General features: G+C 27.2%; 1 protein-coding gene and 1 non-coding gene across 2 annotated transcripts in view; one reads left to right on the top strand and one right to left on the bottom strand.

Annotated features, from left to right (window-relative positions):
• The window catches only part of LOC123294656 (protein bark beetle), a 60,425-nt gene that overhangs the window by 38,387 nt on the left and 2,676 nt on the right, over positions 1 to 19,362 (bottom strand). The gene's annotated exons all lie outside the window — the stretch shown is intronic.
• On the top strand, positions 401 to 482 carry Trnas-gcu. The gene has a single exon. It is a non-coding gene; the product is annotated as a tRNA-Ser (tRNA).

Below are 19,362 nucleotides of genomic sequence, written 5' to 3'. Positions count from 1 at the left end.
CTAAGATACAACTTTTACATTTAGTACGCAGAAATGATCAATCAAATCAATCAAATGCATAAGCAGCATTTATTAACTAAAAAGCGTTATAAATTTTATTTCCTACAACTTTGCTAATTATAAAAAATTTTACTTGAAAAGTGTGTTTGTTTGAAAAAGCTACGTCTCATTCAATTGATAAATTTAAAACTGTTTGGAATGTTGTATATACTACGAGGACCTTTTAACGCGAATTATTAAATCTTTGGAAACGGAACCCAAAATTGAAACAAATAACTTGTTATCATTCAGATAACATTAAAAGTGTTTCAATAGAAGTAAAGTGTTGAATGTTTTATACCTTTTATGGAATACTTTTTGAAAATCAACAACTTCATAAAATAGTTAATCAAATCAACAAGACGAGGTGGCCGAGTGGTTAAGGCGTTGGACTGCTAATCCAATGTGCTCTGCACGCGTGGGTTCGAATCCCATCCTCGTCGGTTCTTTTTTTTTAAGTATTTTAATATTTATAAGTATTTTAAAAAAATAATTTTATTTCGCTTTAATCAATTTCTATACATTATTCTATTATTCTTTTATTTAATTTAATACGAATCGTTCTTTTAATAAATTAAATCTTTCTAAGCAAAAATAAAGTTGTGTGTGTATAATATTGATATTGAAAACATAAAAAATAATATTATATTAAATTATAACGGAGTTTAAAACTGGTTTGTTTGTTATTGGAAGTGAAAGGCAACGTTACGAATAGTAAACAATAACATTGGTTTTTGTTAAAGCCATTTTATTTTATTGTCTGTTAAATGAAAGAATTCGTTTTGCTAATTTATGAATTATAAATCATTGAAGATGAAACATTCATGCTTGGGATAAATAGATCTTTAAACAATATTTAATAGAAAGAATAGAAGATTCATTTTGTGAATTTTTTGGAATTTTAGCAAATTTGATTATAATAACAATTCATTCTCTTCATAACAATAGGTTAAGACGTAAAACTATCTATAGGTAAGCTCATTAAAAACAGCGCAATACACATCACACAAATTACCTCAAGACAGTCTTGCATTTTTGATCAAAATCTCAAAAAAGATCGCAATACGCATCACACCAAATCATAGTTAATAAAAAAACCTCAAAATAAAAATGAACAAGTGAAAACAAACAAATGACTGAGTTAATTGTTGAAATACCATGTATAGACAGTGTTGATTACTCTGTCGCATTTCACATACATACATGTCACACATATATAACTGATATTCCCATATAATACATACTATACAATTTGCGCTCTCACGGGTAAACAGTGATGTTTACGAAAAATGTTTCTAACAAAAGTTGTTTAGTTTCTTATAAGGACCTTTTTTTACATTTTAACTTTTGTTCTATCTCTAATGGTTTACAAGATGGATCCTACAGACCCAAGACGCAATTGTCCTATGTTGCTCATTTACGAACTTGACTTTTTTCGCACTGAGAACGCTACACAAATTTCAGCTTGATATCTCCTTTTGATTTTGAGTAATCGTGATGACAGACGACAGACAGACAGACAAACAACCGGAAATGGACTAATTAAGTGATTTTATGAACACCTATACCGAAATTTTGTTCATAGTATCAAAATTTTTAGCGTTACAAACTTGGGACTAAACTTAGTATACCTTCATATATTTCATATACATGGTATAATAACCTCAGCATCTATGTCACATATTTTGTACGGAAAATCTACTGTTATTTTCTTTTACCTTTCAAGTACCTAGACTTCTTTCAACATTCAATTTAAAAAATATCTATCAAGATATGATATAATTATTATCTTTAATTAATAATTAATAAATCACATTATTTATTAGTAAATATAACATTTTATAAGAAAATTGAATCTTTTTTATAAGTGATAAATAGACTGATCTATTCATTATAATACATTTTACTGTAATAACGCAATAACTGTGCATAATTAAACATTTTTGATAACTCCTATACATGAGCTGATACTTAGATTGCGTCTAAATGAGTGTAGTGGTACGCAAATAACTTTACACACTAGTGCTTTAAAAATATCGAAAAGTTTCGGCAAAGATATTACACATTAAATTTAGTTTAGTATGGTAAAAAAAATTTTCTTGTGTAAAAACATTCATTCAAATTCCATAAAATTTTTAGTATTTTATAATTTCATTAACATAGTTCATTTTATTTTTATTATATTCACGAATCCCATGAAAAATTATTGGAACTATGTTACTTATCGCCCGAAATTTATTTGCTGGTTGGGAACCAAAAAACTGCAACAGATACCAAAAGGCGACATCTAGATTACCTAGCAAACTAAAACTTTTTTACACGATTCAGGTTGCCATGAATTTTCAGAAAATGGAAAAATCTTTTTATAACTGCCAATTTGTATTTTTTGTCTAAATTTTATGTTTTATCATTAAAAAAAATTGAGTAGTGAAAGTTTTCAGAAGTTAAAGAAAACAGAGATAATTTAAAGTAAGCAAAATGCAATTTTTATATCCTAATAAATATCAAAATCAAACCAAACGTAATGTACTCACATATTGGGTTGACTACCAAATCAGAAGTATGCCTTTTTTAAACTAACACTACAATTATTACAAGCAGTAAAATAAAATTAATACCTTAAATTTTCAGAATAATATCTTGTAAACAATAGAGTTCCTACCGGCTCTCCCACGACACCTTTTTGTTATATGCAAAAAATTATTTATAAATAGGAGAATTAAACAAAACAGAAACTTTTTAACAAATTTGTAAATAGATAGAAATTACTGTAGGCTAAAGAAAAAATAGATTTATTCTAGACGAATTCCAATTGCAAGGAATTTTAGAATGTACTTTTTATATTTGAAAGACTAAAAATCATCTGAACTTGTACGGAGAAAATTGTTTTCATCAGCGCTTGTAAAACATTTGCTGGAAAAAAATTGTGTATGGCGAATTTTGCTGTTAAGTAAATCTAAGGCGAAAATCTGAATTATTACCATTATACGTATACTTCGCAATGTTATCGTAAGAAAAAAACCTGATAGATCATTCTGTAATACTAGCCAGTTTAGTATCATTACTATAACAAGTTCACTGAATACTAGAAAGTTTTCATCTTTTTTTTTTTGTACAAATTCATTTTATTTTCTAGTAATGATTGTGGTTATTAATAAAATCATATACTTACCTATTACATTGAATTATTAATTACGCAACAGTTATATCTTGTTGTATGGTGTGTGTAATTTTATTCTTATCGTTTTTATTTATTACACGTTTCTTGTAAGTTGTTATGTTGTTTTGAATCATTTTCATATATTTTGTAATGCTAAAGTTTTAATTGTCCAAGAGCCAGTGATTCAATAAGAAATTTCATATGTCATACCTAGATATGTGGGTAACATCGTTCGCCATTTATATGCTACTATCAAATCATAGGCATAATGTCATAGAGCTGTATGGACATAGAAAACACAATACGTGAATGCTTGGTCACAGTGAGAGAGGTTGAAAGAGAAAGAATTTGTAAGCGTATAAGAGAGATGAACACATCTATACGCACCTACTTTATCTGTCTTTGTCGATTTCACTGCAGGTATACGTTCCAACTTTATCTGCTCTCTCTCTCTAGTGCGATAAACCGTTTGGCGGCGACTAGGACTGTACAACTCTATGATTTTTTTTCAATTAAATGCAATAATGACATATATTTAAGTCGCATTTACTCCGAAAACTAACGTTTTTCGAAAAAATAATTTAAACCAAAATTGTTAGTTATTTTACAAGGATCAACTTTCTAATTTAAAGTGTTATTCAATCCCTTACCGTTTAAAATCTAATTTGGCTGTTCAAGAAACACGAAAAACTAAGTCCAATCTGATGTCAGAACATGACATCAGATTCATCAATCCCCCATCAAACTCTGCAACTTTTTTTAAAGTTATTTATTTATTGGTTAACTACAAAACGAGATATTTAGTAGTATAGATTAAAATGGACCACACTGTATATCTTTTTCTACTTCTGATATTAATGTTTCCTAGAATCAAGATACCCAGCATATAAATCTAATTTCGAAAATTACATATCCAAATAATATGGTATGTTTTTTGCTTGTGCCTATATGCCATTCGTTACTGGCTCCTAAGTTATAATAAAACAGCGATATATGGACGGTTAAAAGACATTTGACCATTTACTACACAGTAAGTATACTTAAAACGTTAAGTAAAGCGTAAAGTATACATTATTTATTATTTATTTAACATATTCAAGGTAAAAAATATAATCAGACGTATGTTGTTTTTGAGTTCCAGACCAATGAACGGTTTTAAGCTGATGTGTGTAATACAAGTGTTACATTATGTCGAAGGATAATTTTGACAAGAGGAACTGACCACTAATTACATTTTAAAATCTTTTTCTCGATAGTAATTTGTAAAAATGAATCGCTCTACAAACAGGACTACCACCTTTACAGGATTGATCGGGAGACTTCAGTTGATTTCCTACTGTTCGATCAAAGTACCATAGAGATAATACAGTCAGGGGACGACAGGGGTCTGCTAGACTGTAAGTGGATGCAATACATGAAGCGAGAGAGAAGACTGCCAGTGAGTTCCCCGGCCTGCGTCTCACTACGCATATCGTAAGTTGTGACCCTGGTATGCTCTATTTATTCATATCTCTAAGCAAAGTACTGGATATTTCCGCTTTTAATAGCCCCCTTGAACTTGCTTCTATTTAACTAATTCACTTGAAATTCTGCGTTCTTATTGTAAAAATCAAATAATATATGAATCATTAAAAGTTAAATAAAAGCGTATGTAAAAATATGTTAAAAGAATTATAATAATGATTTTTACGCCCGTATTTCATAAATATGTTACCATTATCATTTCAACACATGTTACAAATTACACCATTATCAGTTATTAATTAAATAATCACATATTTTATGAATACATATGTAAATATTGATAACAAGTGTAGTGTTATCATATTTAAAATACTTTCAATTTAAACGTTTATAAATAACCCCTTTCTAAATCATATCACAATATGCGTAGATATGCGTAATAAATACAAATACATTCAACAAATTACTTGATATTTGATTTCAGAAAAATCAATTTTGTAGTAATTGCGTCACATATGGATATGAAATAATGATAATAATATTTTTACAACAGAATATGCTATTATAAATTTTCCAATCAAAATTTTGACTTAATCTAAATTTACCACGCTTCTTACGGAATCAGAAAATTTTTGGACAGGGCAATATCAGGACAAATTTCTTATCGATTAAAATTCTTATGGAATATCACCTTCTTTACACGATTTTAAGCGAACTATTCAGAAACTACTCGTGCAATTATCAAAAGGACTCGATTTTTGTATTTTAAGGTCAAAATTGCTATAGGAAATAATCTTTGGTTCAAATCAGATCCCAAAATTGATTTTTTTCAATTTAAGAGAAAGATTCTGAGGCATTATCTTATCTTTCTCCGCCATTGCCTGCACAAATTGCACTTAAATAAAGATTTTATAAATCGTGTTACAATTTTTGAAATATATTTAACTGGAATTCAATACAATTAAAAGTCAATAACACAGTCTTAAAATTAATATTCAAAATATAATTCAATTATTCATTCATCCGTCTGTGTTCATACTTGCATCGGGGTTACGTGTATCGTTATGAAATTAGTCATACCAAATTGTTAAAAATATCAACACATTCGCAACATACCAAAATGTATTTATTTTTATCTGAGTTTAATAAAGACAGACAAAATTCTTAATTTGTAACAAAATGCTCCCAAACAAAATTCATTTCTCACCCCTATACTGCACCAAATAAAAATTGGCTTCAAAATACAACTATAGTGTGAGCGAAATAAACAATATATACAGGCTGCTTTTTTAAGTTGATATATTCTTTAACTCGAAAAATAACTTTAAACGATAAAAATGCTTCAAGCGATAAAATGTTGGTTGTTTAGGCGCTCATCTTACGGAGACATGAAACTTGACCTAGGTTTTCAAGGCCAATGAAAAGCTCTGTTTTCTCCAATACTGGTAATCGATAGATAAATACTTTACATTAGAAAGTTGTAATCGATTAAAAAAGTATAATTTTTTTGTTCAAAGCATTTTTCCCCAAACTGTACAGTTTAGGAAAAATGGACTGACTTTTCAGTCCATTCACCCAAAATTATTTTTTCGTATGAAAATAGTTTTCTAGGAAATATAGGCACTCTTCGAAAAAAAATTAACAATAAATCCAATAAACGTGGTTTGTTTTTCTATAAAGTTTGTTCAAATTGAATGAACAAACGCACAAAAAGCTATATTTTTGCTATCAATTACTGTCTAAACTATTTAGTTTACAAAAAATGTTTCAAACAAAAAATATTTGCGCATTTACAAAGAACAACTTTCTAATTTAAAGCGTTCATCTAATGTTTGTAAGCTATGAATCCGAGAGAGGTTTTAATTGAACCTGAAAACCTAAACCGACTTTGATGCTGGTATAAAATGAAATTGCCCTTGAAAGTATCATTTTTCGTTTGAAGCATTTTCCTCGGTTAAGTTTATTTATCGAGTTTCAGGCATATGTCATCTTAAAAACATCCTGTATAATACAAAAATAATGGACGACTTACAATATTTACATAAATTTTAAATGATAAGTCATATCAATTAAAATAAGACTTATGATATTTTATCTGACTGAACCTATTAAAAAATGAGTCACTGACATTTAGCTACATGTTATTAAATTTAAACAATAAATTTTTTATAGTGACTGAGAGCACAGCGCATGTGCAAGTTATTTTAGGTACACAGGTACGTGTTTTGACTTTGTGATAAGCTATCATATGGTTTATCGTATAATAACAGGTGTTTAAAATAAATATATATTTAAAATATTAAAATAAATTTTCAAATATTATTCAAAATCATTATTCTTTGGATTCAAATGTTTGTTTAAGTAAATATTGTCTATTTGCGATAAATTGAACATTATCAAATTAGACATTTACTTAACATAAAATAAAGTTTAGAACTTGATACAAGAAATCTTTTTGGTTTTAGTTAAAAATTAAATTTCTAAAATTCCATTATTTTTCAGGAAAAAACTTTAAATTGTCTCTTTTAGCGGTGACGTATTATTTTAAATTTATATTTGTTACAACAATAATTAATGTCCCCAACGCTTCCTCCATAACTATAAGTACAGAATGATATAGCTTGAACTCGTATACATCTTAGTCTTACCATTTAAATCATCATACATTCTATTCATTTGTTTGTTGAATGCAGCTCCGCAAGTGAGGTTTTATATCGTTATATGAATGGGATAAAGTGAAACTGGATTACAGTCGAATCTATTTTTCGCTTTTGTAGATTTTCCACTAAACCAAGTTTCTCGCTTTTACAGGTACTAGTTTTTCTCACTTATAGAGGTTTTAGACAAAAGCAATGTTAGCTAGTTCCACGAAATTGAAAAATAGGTAATAAAAATACCATGTGTTAGATACCCTCCGCTGTCACTTATAGAGGGGGGTGGGGCAGCCAAGTATCTGTCCTATTTGTAGAGATCAACGAGGGAAAAAGAGGGAAAGACAACTTTCTCTTACCGACCGTCCTATTTCTCATCTTTAAAGATTTTACATGACTAAAATAACGGGTCCCCGCAATTGCTCCTACTTGTAGAGTTTTCTTTCTTACTCAGATCTCAAACACCCAGGTTTGACTTCAATTCTAGAGCAATCCTATGATTTACACACAGTATATTAAAATTTTATTTCAAATTAAATTAAGTAATGTAAATACTTCGTAAATAATTTCTACAAGATTGAAATAAATGCTATAGTTATTATAATAAAATAATTTTATTGATATATATTTTACACCTTTCTCTACAAATACCTACCTTATTCATCAAATTTAATTAATATTTACTTTAAAAAACTATTTATTTAGTACAGAGTCTGATATGCATATATGTGTACTTGGTTTTTAAATACAAATTTATTTAATTTTGATAAGAAATGTAAATATTTAATTCAAGTAAATAAAATAATATTAGAATTAGTTACAAATATAGGTAATATTTAGTTACGAAATAACTATATGAGAAATGATTACAAGTTTACAAACTGACAAAAATAAACTAGAAACCACAAAATATAAATAATAATGTAACCTAATACAGTAGTTTTGTGATAAACCTAAGTGGCAATGCAAATTAAAAGATTTCTTGGACTTTCCAGAAGTCGTTAAATAAATATTTGTTTTTTTTGTAAAGTTTACGAAACCACAAAAATACAAACAATGATTCTAAAATTAACAAAAGTATTTATACTGTTTAGTAACCACATATCTGAAAATATACCTACGACCATTTTAATTCTAATAGATTGTCTGTTATTTATTTAATAAATTTCGTACCAAAATTACTGGCTTTCCGGGACCATTGCACCATTTGTCCTGTATTTAAGTACATAGAGTGGTGGTTGTTAGTCAGATGCGATACTAAACTGAGTTTTTTGAAAGTGCTTGTCAGTCAATGCTTTTTACTATTATAGTCATCCATAAATGGCATAAGTGCGAAATTAGTCGCGTCACTTTAACATAAAAATCGTCCTAACTTTTTATTTCTCAGGGAATGCTCCGATTTTGATGAATTTTTTTTAAATGCGTGTTTTTTAATATTATTTAAAACCAGAAACATCCCAATTTCAGGAAATTATTTTTTATATTGTTTAAACCATAGACATATTATAAGAATAGACTGAAGAAGCGGACGTGATCTGTCCAGACTCGATAAAAAGAAAACAATGCTCTAACGTACGTTTTGTTTCTTTTCGCGAGAGATAGAAATAAACTTCGAAGATAAAAATATGCCTTTCTGTCAAAACAACCGCCTTTTGTAAGGAAATTATTTTTGAAAATTGAATTGTATAAAGAATGATTGCATACAGCTTCTACAGGAGTCACTACAGAGAAAAGACATCAAAAACTTATTTTATGCTATATGCAATATAAAAAATCGCATTAGTGACAGAGTTATTCGTTACAAGGTTAATCAGTTTTCTATAATTTTATGTATCAAGCATCTTTTTTCATTTATACTATAAAGTTATTGAAAAAAGGGTGTGAGAAAAATTATTTAGAAAATGTTATAAAAAAAATATCATGTAAGTTTTTTTTTTTTTTAGATTTCCATTCTCTATCCGCAAGCCGAACAAAAACGTGCCAAAAAAATGTTTGTAGAGTAAACAATTTTTAGAGTATCATTTAATTGATAGCAAAACTTGAAAATTATTTCTTATTATTAAGTTTTTATTAACTTACTTTCGTCCCTAACTGCCTGGTACAAAACTTGCGATTGGAAATTAAGGGACTTCCAGATGAAGTAGAGAGTTGAAAATCGTGACTCGTGTAAATCGAATGACAATACAATATTGTGATATAAATACAAATTTAATTGTTGGAAAAAAAGTGAAGCAAGATGTACTTATCTTTCCAATCGCCTCCATCATAATTGATGTATACAGTTTATCGTTTAAAATTAATAAAAAAAAAGATTTAACAAAAAGAAAACCGACTTCAAAAGAAAAACTTTTCCAAAACAAATTAATATGCACTAAAAAGTAAAAAAATAACGATAATATAATGTAGTTAAAATTATTGTTATTTTTGGAGTCGATGTTAGCCAAGGAAACAACTCTGACAGAACAGTTTGCTACATTAGCTTGACTGACACCGACTCCAAAAATAACAATAATTTTAACTACATTATATTATCGTTATTTTTTTACTTTTTAGTGCATATTAATTTGTTTTGGAAAAGTTTTCCTTTTGAAGTCGGTTTTATTTTTGTTAAAAGTTTTTTTTATTTTGTGATTTATAGTGAATCTGAAGTACACTAGCTAATTTTTCACTAAAAAAAGAATTATCGAAATCGGTTGGCGTGATTTTGAGTTATTCGTCCTCTTGTCGTGGATACCTAACGTAAATTTAAGACTTTTATGGTTTTCTCATGGATGTCGTTGTCAAAACTGAATCAAAATGAAATGGGACCACAGGGAAAGGACCAGCTTTCTCAAGGACCCGGTCGAAAGTTCTGAGGTAACAAACTTAAAACAAATACAGTCGATTTGAGAACCTCCTTCTTTTTTGTTTGAAGTCGGTTAAAAATTTAAATTTTAAAATATATCTACCACGTTTTTAATAAACCACTACAATAACTTTAAATAATAATTTTTTTACTTTTTAGTACCTTTTAAGAACGCGTAATATTAAAACTGGGAATTAGTTGACTTTAAAATTTGTTTATCGATCGATAATGGATCATTATAGAAATAACTTTTTTTGTTTGTAAATTATTTATAATGCATAGTTGTTAGAGTACAGATTGTAATTTCTATATGTAACCTCGAATTTATAAATAATGGTGAAAGGAATGAATATTCAGTGGATTTATTGTGTATTTTTATTTAAATTTGTATTGATTCGATCAAATTAAAAATGACTTTGAACATAATCACTCTTTTTTTTCAATAAAATTATTGTGAGTTCAGTCACATTAAATCAGTTCATGTAATTTCCGCTGCAACATAATTTAATATCAACTATAAGAGACATTTTTTTGCGTGTTTGTATTTAAAAAAAACTTTTTATAATGTGCAATTTACATCCGTTTAAAATAAGTGTGTAAATGAGTATCTGTATTTAAATAATATTCAATCACGAACGCACCTGTAATTTTTTATAGCATCCATACATCCACATTCTTTTTTTATAAATTTTACTTCAATAAAACTGTGTTTATCTTTTAAATTGCCAAATTAATTATGTTATTGTTTTACTTGAGAATAAAAGCTTTCGCAATTGAGTAGGTACTATAAGGCATTAAATTTGATTATCGGTGTTTCGGAAAAGGTGGAATTATTCCTATTTGAATTTTAAATCCAATATATTACAACTTTTACAGGTAAAAACTCATACTTTTCCCGAAATCTAATTCGAATAGTTCCAAAGGCAAAGAAAAGTTGCAAGCAAAATATGCATATTTCTTCTAGATAGTCAATAGAAATTAACTTTACTGAATGACCTCTTCGGGTAGCTATTGTGAAACAATTTTTGAATGCTTAAGCAGTAGCTTAGAAATTGCCAGTCCCTTGAAATTAGGATATGAGGAAGAAAAAAAGAGGTAGGCGAAATAGTATTTAGTTCTAGCGTTTCCTAGAAGAGTATTAATTCAAGTCAACATAAAATGTCATTTAATTGTTTAACATTTTGCTAAATCGACGATTATCTCTGTTATATATACAGAGTGGGCAATTTTAATCTAATATGGCTAAACACTCGTTTTGTAGTTACCCTATCAAAAAAATAAGGTTCTGATGCCCTAGTTTTCCGGGTTGCTTCAATGGTCATTTTAGATCCTAAAAACTAAGAGATAGATAGAATAACACTTTAAATTAGGAAGTTGATTCTCATAAAAAACTAACATATCTTATTTAAAACATGTTTTCGAAAATCGTTAGCTTTTGAAAAAATATGTTATTATTGGATTTAATGAAAACAAAACACTTTAGCTGGCCTTGATCTTAAAATGATCTTGAAAATATCTTGACTCAAAAGTTATTAACACAGTCGAATGACCTTTATTGTCCTTAATAACTTTTGTCTGTACAATTTTTCTAAAGCTATAGCGTATTTTCTTTCGACTAAATGCAATAATGGCATATTTTAAAGTAGCATTTTTTCTGTTTAATGTTAATTTTTTAATGAGGATCAACTTTCTAATTTAAAGTGTTATTATATCTCTTACCTTTAAGGGTCTAAGTTGACTATTAAACAACCTGGCGAACTAGATCCAATCTGATATCAGAACATGATGTCCCCCATTAAATTTTTTTTAAAATTATTTTTTGATTGGTTAACTACAAAACGAGCTATTAGCTATAATATATTAAAATGGTCCACCTTGTATAGATATACTGTTTGTAAACCATATCGTTAGCCATTTATATTATATGAAGTAAGAAGAGTTCTTATGAACGTTCTTATGTATAAAACAAATAGGGATTTTATATGTTATGTGTATACATGAACCCAGCCGGTCAGACTCATCACTTGAAGTTTTACACATACAATACCAATCACACACAGTAGCACATAACCATAGCACACCATAACATAGTGCACATTCCTTCTTTGTCTTATACATAAGAACGTGTATAACAACTCTTTTTACTTCATATATTTTATATGGCTACGAGATAGCTTACAATCGGTACATATAGATCTTACTATATCATGATTATTAATTATACCACGTGGCACCACAAACGTTTTCTTACTTAAGTGTTTTTTTTTTAATAAATAAATATCCACAAAAAAAAACTTTTATGAGCACTTTTTGTATTTTATTATTAAAAGGTGTACGGATAACGATAAAGTGGAATAAAATTTTTATTTGTATGTAAATCAATGCTCTAGTTCACACAGATGAGTAATTAAAAAGCCATTGTTTAACAACTCTATACTTAATCTGGCATAATAGAAAAAAATGTATATAATCGAAAAAATTATCATAAAATATGAAAATCTTGTGTAACTGCCACACAACATCAATATGCGTGTATCCAGAGATAGTGTGGAATTTGATACATAATTTCAATCAAGTTCGTATTCACAAACAAACAATCATTAATCATGCAGCAATACCTAAGGGGAAGATTTTATAAGGCTCGTCGGTTTTTTGAACCGAAAACTATAATGTTTCTCTGTTGTTGGAGTCTGTTTACACGAACTGTTACATAGTTTTTTGTACATAGAGGTAAGATATATTGTCTACTCAAATCAATTTCTCAACTTTCTAAGAAAATTTTACTTAACATGTAAAGAGTCTTTCATAATCTTAGGCATATTATTTTAAATTATAATTGAAATTGATTACACTCAATTAAATTATTATAATATTACATGATATTAATCATATGGGGAGGAGTAACTCTCATGATATTAATGTATTTTTTTTTTTTTTGTTGGTTTATGTTAAAAAAATTGCACACTAGAGCATTTATGATTCAGTTGATTAAAGTCGTCGTATAATATATTCTCACATTATTCAATGCTATAAAAATGAAATTAAACTTAACAAAAACTTTTTACAAAATTTAATCAACATTTATTTCTAATTTTTACAATAATAAATAATATAGTCCGCGGGGCAGCACCCTTTTTGACTCGTCAAAAGAAAGTATCTCACGAAGTTTCAAGTATGTATTAATAATTTAACAAAAAAAAAGGTTCTGTCCTGCGGACTAACAAAATAAAAACAAATAAAACTAATAAAATCTCTTTAAAAACTCATCATATTCTTTATTTTATTATTTAAACAAAAGAATTCACTCACATACAATCACACATTATAAATGGTTAATATGAACAAAAAAACAGTCACGTGATAACTAAAAATACCATCAACAACGGATACTTATAATAAAATACGTTAATACTTATAATATAAAATATTTATTTTATATGTTTAGAAAATATTAATTTGAATAAATGATATTTTTTAAAATCTGACACTCACACGACTTCTATGTTGAACTACATGAAGAAATCAAGATTTCTCAGACTTTTATTAGTAAAAAAATGTAGCAAATTTGAAGGCCATTTTGAAATACCATTCACTTTGGTCGATGTCTACAGCGTTTTTTAAATATTCATGAAAAACTAATAGATAACCATTATTCTATTTTGGCATGTATCTAAGAGGGAATATTCATGAAATTTAAATTTGGTTCAAATATTATTTTTCCGTAACTTTATTGGCTGGACAATTCAACTAAACCATTATTTTAGTAATTAATTACTTTTTAATTACTTAAAATTAATTAATATAAGTACAAATTCAGTGAGAAAAATTCAAAATTACTAAAAAGGGAAATTCAAATTTTTAAACGGACGTGACATTATAGAACTGGCTTACCAAATGTGTTGACATACTGTATGGCATTAATTACTTACATTTGGTATGATATTACATTAACTTCTATTATTCTACGGCTTTTTAGTAGAAAACTTAATGATAACGAGTGTAAATTCTATGTTATAAATTCATTCTTTTAAAGTGTAAATTATACATTGAACTGTCACCAATTGACAGATCACGTACTTATACATCATCAACAGAAAGCGCCAAAAAACTGCGTTTAAATATCTCAAAATTATGATGTATTTTAAATATTTTTTTACACTTAATTACAGCATTTTTAAGCAGTATTTATATTTTTTACTTTGTTATAACGGTGTAAACAATGAATAAAAAATATTAAAAAAATACGTGAAATATTCCCTATTTCTAATAATGTTTTTATAACTGTATATCTGCTTATGCACCACCTGTATATATAAATTTTTTTTCTCTATATAGAGGTTACCATTAAATGAATATGAAAGAGTTGGTTTTATATTTACTAACTATGCATGATAAATGACTAATACTTCTAGGAGGACATTTATTGGAATTTTATCATTATTATTACACTCAATAATTTCCTTGTTATCAATTTTAACTTGATGACTAATTCAGTTTTAGTTGTCATCATCGTTGGTAAAAGGAAAAACGTAAAAGTAATTCTATGAATAAAAATAATATATTTAAAAGAAATTTTAATTATTATCGTAATTATATAATATTATTTTTGGTTAGTAAGTTCTAGTAATTTAATGTACTTGAAATTGTGCAAAGGTTATATTTGAATAGCAGCGGCACCCCGCAAGATATAATTATAATTTATTAAAAAATATTACTACAAATTACTTTTTTTTTAAGAATTTAGTAGGTTGTCAAGCGAAAATTATTTTTTTATTAATAATTATTATAACCTTGAGTTTGAAGATTATTTGACAAAAAATGAAACCGTTCAACTTTAAAGAATTCGCTTGACAAAAGTTGAATTTTAATATCAAATTATAATAATCGCGATTAATTATCATGATTTATACTTCGATAAATATCAAGTGACAATTATTAATTAATAATTCTACGATTAAAAATATAAACAAATCGATCAAATATTTTTTAACAGGAATTATGCAGAAATTATTGACAACAGAAATAATATAGTGCAACAGTTATTGTGCTGGTCATGGGACAAACTCCCTTAGTGACCACGGGGACGTATAATATACGGTGATGAATAACGACTTTGGCGATGAAAATTTGCCATAATCTATCTTTAATAAAGAATGAATGGATTGATTAGCTATCGATATTTCGGAAACCAAGGCAGATAGCGAAAAATTTCGATATTATTTTTCATTTTAGAATTCATCATCAAAGTTGAAAATAAGGTACAAATAATTTCAACACAAGTCTAAACTTGCCTTGGCGCTTGTACTACATTAAATATTAAGAAAATTTACCGAAATATTAGTTCAAATAATAATTTATGTATTTTAAAAACAAATACAACAAGATTTCCTTTGTTATGTTTTCTAAATTTTTAAATTTATAAAACAATCTGTTTGAATTGAAATTTTCTTTAAATTTTCTATTATTATTATTGTACCTTTTAAAATTAAATTTTAATTCTAAATGTTAAAAACGAACGATAAAATCTTGATTTATCAATTTTTAATTATTATCAGACAATTAAAATTGACAATCACATTCACTTTCCATAATTCTTTATTTGAAAATATTCCCTATTTAGTTCTGACAACAAGAATGGAGTGAGAGTTTTACGATAAATTAAATAAATTTATCTTCTTTTATGGCTTCGCTTGAATGCATATATAAAATGTTTATTAATAATTATTATAAAATTTATAAATATTCACAATTAATAATTAAAATTAAACAAATTAGTATATTCTGAAGTTAAAACTTTTTCTATTGTTTATTAAGTTCTTGATTAGTCTTTAATCAGTATACACAGGGTTGTTCGATAAAATGTTACCACTTTTATGTATGTAGAATGTTCCTTATAAAAATAAAAACTTTTGTTTGAAACAGTTTTTCGTTAGCATAATTGTTTATTCGTAAGGGTTCAAATTAAGACAAAACTTTGCTGTCCATTTTCCCTAAAACTGTAAGAGGAATTGAAAATTTGCAAGGAACTTCAACTAACGGTCTTGTGAAGGATTCTCGACAAACGAAAAAAAAATTATAGAAAATACTTTCGAAAAAATTTTTTATTACATTCAAATTGTACAGTTTTGGTTTTTACTAAAGATTTTAGATTTCAAAATTTGAGAATTTCAAAACTGATTTCAACAATTTCGGAAAAGAATAATTTCAACAATAGATCAGTATCTTTATTATCAGCTCTTTTTATACCATGTATATGAAATATACCAAGGTATACTAAGTTTAGTCCCAAGTTTGTAACGCTTAAAAATATTGATGCTATGAACAACATTTTGGTATAGGTGGTCATAAAATTACCTTATTAGTCCATTTCCGGTTGTCTGCCTGTCTGTCGTCTGTCCGTCTGTCATCACGATTACTCAAAAACGAAAAGAGATATCAAGCTGAAATTTTTATAGCGTGATTAAGACGTATAAAGTGAGGTCGATTTCGTAAATGAGCAACATTGGTCAATTAGGTCTTGTGTCCGTAAGACCCATTTTGTAAACCGTTAGAGATAGAACAAAAGTTTAGTTAAAAAATGTTCCTTATAACAAAATAAACAACTTTTGTTTGAAACATTTTTTCGTAAATATCACTGTTTACCCGTGAAAGCGCAAATCGTATAGTATGTATTATATGGTAATATCAGTTGTATATGTGTGACATGGTATTTCAATAATTAACTCAAACAATTGTTTGTTTTCAGTTGTTCTTCCTTAAAGTCAATTGAAACTCATTTTTCTTATTTTTTTCTTACTTATAAAAATTTTGGAAAACAGCTTTGAGAAACTATTCAACTCAGCGTATTAAAAACCTGCAGAAAATTATAATTAAGTTCCTATTGTTTACAAATTCTATTTTTTTGAAATACTAAACAGTATTTCGATTAATATGCAATCATCATCAACCATAGAAATAAAACTACATTTATTGAATGATTTCTATCAATTCAAAAAGACAATAAATTTTACAATGTTTACAAAAGAACTCTTAGAAACACAGTTACAAAATTGATTTATGTCATCGAATATTAACAAAAGATAATTAAAGAAAAATAATTATTACAAAATATACGGTGTACTAATTGTGTTTCATATATTGTTCTATCATAATAAATAAATAAATTCAATTAAACAATAAATTATTAGTTTTTTTACAAAAACTTTACCAAGGAAGTAAGGTATGTTGACATTTAAAAACAATTTTTTTTATTTTTAAATACAAAAAAATTATAAGTACAACAGCATAGAAGTCTAGATATATCACAGTACTGTCAGTACATTACCTATGGATAATTTACCATCAGAGTAAGAAATCGTGACAATTTAGACAAAATACATTAAACTGATTAAACTAGGATTTCTTCATATTTTGTCAAAGTTCTTACTGGTCAGCAAAAACCATGAAAGGAGATTTTTTGAAAACACAAACTTTTCAAAACTCTTTGAAAAGAAATTCAAAACATAGAATCGTTGCCATATCGCTCCCAGTTTCAAGAAATGTTTGGCATTTATCTTAAAAAAAATTTTATGAGTCCTTTTTTGAGTGATTTTTATACTTTTAATGCTCTCTCTTTTTAACACATTTTTATTAGCTTGGTTTGTACCTATGTAACGGAATCTTTAAACGTGATTTTTACCTACATCAAAAGGATTAACGATAAACTAAAAAATTCATTGCTTTCTGACACTGAACCTTTGAACGACAAGTTTCTGAGATATAGACTGAAATTACTCAGAAATATCGTCGTACTTGTATGTTTTTTGGACGATTTCTTAAAATCTAAACGATTTCTCGTTAAATGAATGTTGTATTTTGTAATTTTGTTTTTATAATTGTTTAATTTTTTTATCCAAATCGGAGACAAAAGCTTTTTTCCGACTTTTTGAACTTTTATTAAGGTTATTCCTTTAAAAAAAAATCGAAAAAATCGTTAACAAATTTTTGGAATTTTATGAAATTTGCTATAAAGGGTAATTTTTACCGAAAAAGTACGAAAATCGAGTTCAATAAACGATTAGGTGAGTTTTTTGAGATAACTAAACTAAAATTCAGTACGCAAAAGTATTTCGGTATTTCGAAGCGATTCCGGGGATATTTCAAAAAATACTCATATAATTTTGACATGAGCTAGATTTTTATATTTTTTTTGGTCCTATAATTAACCTAAAAAATCTAATAAATTTGATCGATTTTACAGTTGCATGACAAGTTTTAGAAGTAGAGCTATGAAATACCTCGGAAATTTCACGACCTTTTTACAGTTGAATCATTTTCTCAGAAACAACTCACTCAAGCGTCAATAGGACCGGATTTTTAGATTTTCTGCATCAAAATTAAATTTATCCAATAATCGTATTAAAAAATTCCCCTGATCCTTTTTAATTTTCTTAAGGAGTAAGCTTTTGAAAACATATTTGTTGAATGAAAGTATAAAGGACAATTTTGATACAAAAAACAAAATACTCAGACTCATTTTGAGTCAAAAACTAAATTTCCTTAACTAATTTCGTACTTAGACGATAAATTAATAATATAACAGCATGGTAGGTAGCAATTACACCAAACGGTTAATATTTCAAATATATATTATAAATGAATACCGTTCTTTTTATAGGAAGTTACACAAAAATACAAGAGGGATTATTGTAATTTTTTTAGCATGAAATTCATAATTCCTGTTTCAATTACTACGGTAATTCAAATATTACTTTAAAAAAAAAAAAAAAAAAAAGTTAAATAGAAGCCATATATTACTTGACGCATTACACTGAAAAATTACATTATAACAATTATAACACAGTGTTATAATACCGTTGATTAAATGAAATTATAAGGTCAAAGTGTATGGGACTGTTGCAACTAAGGTCATTTTACCATAATAATTAATTATTAATCTTGCTAATATAAGTGAGGATTTCTCTTTTATTTTATATATATATTTTTATTATATATATTTTTTTATTATATATATATTTATTTTAAACGGGTTTTAACCGGCTTAAAAAAAACGGTTTAAGTTTCAAGTATCCCTCGTACTACGTTAGGTTAGGTTATATTGACTGTCCACGAAGGACACACTTAGGCTTTAGAGCTCATTGTCATACCATATATTTATTTCACCACCTTTCCACTGATAATTTCATTTATCGTCAATCCTCAAT

This window comes from Chrysoperla carnea, chromosome 3 (assembly GCF_905475395.1).
Source record: "Chrysoperla carnea chromosome 3, inChrCarn1.1, whole genome shotgun sequence".
NCBI lineage: Eukaryota > Metazoa > Arthropoda > Insecta > Neuroptera > Chrysopidae > Chrysoperla > Chrysoperla carnea.
Note: the sequence above shows the minus strand (reverse complement) of the source record. Positions and strands in the feature narration are given on the sequence as shown.